At 31.5% G+C, this 3,168-nt stretch overlaps 1 pseudogene; it reads left to right on the forward strand.

Annotated features, from left to right (window-relative positions):
• The first annotated feature begins 220 nt into the window (after positions 1-220).
• LOC116866454 lies at positions 221-334 on the forward strand (annotated as a pseudogene).
• The last annotated feature ends 2,834 nt before the right edge of the window (positions 335-3,168 follow it).

Consider the following 3,168-nt stretch of genomic DNA (forward strand, 5'->3'; position numbering starts at 1 on the left):
AAATTTGTTAACTAAAATTAGATGAAGAATAACATCTTATTAAAATATTTTTGTATAATATATATATATTATATATATATAATATATATATATTATATCCAGGAAAATTTGTCTTGGTAGAATAATGACCCAAACCAAAACATCAGAAAGTATAACCATTAAAAAGTTTTGATTTGAAAAAAATTGATTAATCAAATTTTTCTTATAAAATTTACATTGCAGCTTTGCACAGTGGCAGTATCGTAGCCAATGAGGTTTATCTGAGGTGCGATTATTGCTAATTGAAAATTTACATTGCAAATAACTGATCCCAATTACAAATCTTCAGTAGAAGAAAAATGACAATGGAACTAAGAATAGTATGTGACTACTCTATGTAACAAGTTGATCATGGATTTAATTGGGCTTAATGGATTTATTCTAAAAAGTAACCCAAAATATTTATTCTAAAAAATAAAATTTATCAACATTTCTATAATGACAAGATATTTATGTTCATAAATAGAAAGTCAAAATATCAAAATGTCAAAGTTAGGGTTCAAAATATTTACCCCTCAAAATAGTAAAGATAGCAGGTTCAAAATATTTTGTATTGTTACCAGATCTACTATTTCCATCACCAAATCTTCTCATTTACAAAATGAATTTGATAATGATAATATCTGGCCCATCTACCAACTCATAGAATTTTTGTAGAGATCAAATGAGATAATAATTATAAAAGTATTTGTTAATTAAGACATTATTTAATAGCATTTATAATAGTATTTATTATTCCAAACTGCTTATTAGACATCCTTAGTTGAATGCATACCTAGTACAAATTAAAATTACAGCAGCCCCTGCCCAACGCCCCCCCCACCAGGAAATTAACCTCTCTCTGTAACTTCTTTACTCTGTCAGTGATACCATGATTCTAACAAGTCTTCAGGATTTGAGAGTTGAAAACTCAGAATTCCTTGGGATTCCTTCATCATAACCACTGAAGCCAAATAGAACATGCTAATGAGACTACAAATGCTATAACCAAATTATGGTCACACTTCAATTGCTTTTCAGTGATAGCCTTATCCCATTTTAGATAATAGATACATTTCTGAAAGTTTGCAGAAATTATTTTTTTTTACAAATGAAATTCAATTCTATATGTAAAAAATGTTATTTTATGGAATCTACTTTGGAATTTTGGGCAGGGTGAAAAATTCATTGTCACTATAGATTTTTCTATATGTTCTGTCATTAAAATATGGCACACAAATATTGTTTTCCCTTTTTCAAAGAAGCTCTTGTAAAGGACATACCAAGTGTAGTTCATTGAAGATTTGCTTCTCTCACCAAGCTAGTGATTCAATGACCCATTGAATTAGTGTCACTGTGGTTATGTGGTTTGGTTTTCTGCTTTATATTAAACCTAAAAGCTTTAAATAAATGAGTGTGATTAATTGAAAGTTTTAAGCAGTAGTAAAACAAGGTCAAAGAAAAAGGAACAAAGAGTTATCCTGTAGTTTATATTTGAGGCAGTGCAGATGACATTTAAGATATAACTGTAAAGAACAACTAAATTATAGTGACCATAACTTAGCTGTGTGATCAATTTTATTTTCAGTGAGACTTGGGATAAAACAATATGAGTCAGTAGAACGAATTTTGTTTGCCAGGATAACTGTTCACAGTATTTGAGTGAATTTATTGTGTGGAAAAGAAATATATTAATTTTTTTAATGATAAAAGCTAAAAAAATGGTACTAGTGCATGTTATAAAAATTGGTGTTATAGAGCCATCTCAGGCATTTGCTTTCTTATTCTGGGAAGTTTTTATTATTTGAAGATTTTTTTCACATGATTTTATCAATTCTTATATATTCTTCACAAATTTCTAAGCACATCAATGAGTCCATATTGATGTGACTATGATTAATTTAAATGACATGGTCATGGTTCAATCATACATGTTAAGCACAATGTCATTTTTCTTATGTAACTACTAAAATTAAAGCTGAGAGACCCAAGTTTAGAACATTTCTATTTCACTAGTATAACAGAAACCAGATCAATATGTGGAAAATACGAGAATGTATCATAGTACAATTCTTTAAAAATCTTAAGGCAATAGGTGAGGATATCATTAAAAAATATGACAGCATATAGACCAGCAAGACAAGCCTCCTGTAATTAGGTTATAGCTTTTAAGATGAAATTGTATAGATCTCCATGTTTCTTTATGGAGGAGGTGGGATGGGGGGGAGAAAGAAAGAACAGAGAAAAAAGCAAGAAAAAAAAAAAAGAATTGGAACAAAGGTTTTGTATTATTCATCCAAAGCTGCTTGGACCAGGTGGTATCTGAGTGGTACAAGTAGCACCTTCATCCTTAATGCCTAGACCAGGTATGGAAAGAAACGAATTCACTAACTCATGAAATTAGTATCTGAACTGATCTTAAGAGATAACATATGTTGAGCCACAATGTTATTTCCAGTGTAAAGTGTGTTAACCAAGTTTACCTTAGTCCCTTCCATTCATAAAATGGTTGAAGGTTTTATGAGTGGGTTATATTTTTACGTGTGTTTAATTAATTAATTAATTTTAAAAAGATTTTATTTATTTATTTATTTATTTGATACAGACAGAGAGAGAGAGCATGAGTAGGCAGAGCAGCAGACAGAGGGAGAGGGAGAAGCAGGCTCCCTGCTGAGCAGGGAGCCAGATGTGGAGCTCAATCCCAGGACCTGAGCTGAAGCCAGACGCTTAACCGACTGAGCCACCCAGGTGCCCCACATATTTAAGTGGTCAATTCTTCTATGGTTAGTGACTGCATATTCTGGATTTTCCACTTCGGTCTAGACTTCATAAAAATGTTATTATTATTATTTTTTTTAATAAAAGCAAGTCTCTAGATGTATAAGTAAATGTAATTTACTCTTTGAATTATTTCTGTGTAATTAAGTCACAAATGAGAAGAAAAAAGGCTATTATCAGGTATTTCCTACTTTTATTTTATTTTACTTAATTTTTTTAAAAGATTTTATTTATTTTAGAGAGAGAGAGAGAGTGAGCAAAGGGAGAAGCAGACTCCGCAGTGTGGAGCCTGATGTTGGGTGTGATCTCAAGACCCTGTGATCATGACCTGAGCCGACGCTAGATGCTTAACCCACTGAGCCAGCCAGGCGC

This window comes from Lontra canadensis, unplaced genomic scaffold (genome assembly GCF_010015895.1).
Source record: "Lontra canadensis isolate GAN:19392208 unplaced genomic scaffold, GSC_riverotter_1.0 scaffold9, whole genome shotgun sequence".
Taxonomy (NCBI): Eukaryota; Metazoa; Chordata; class Mammalia; order Carnivora; family Mustelidae; genus Lontra; species Lontra canadensis.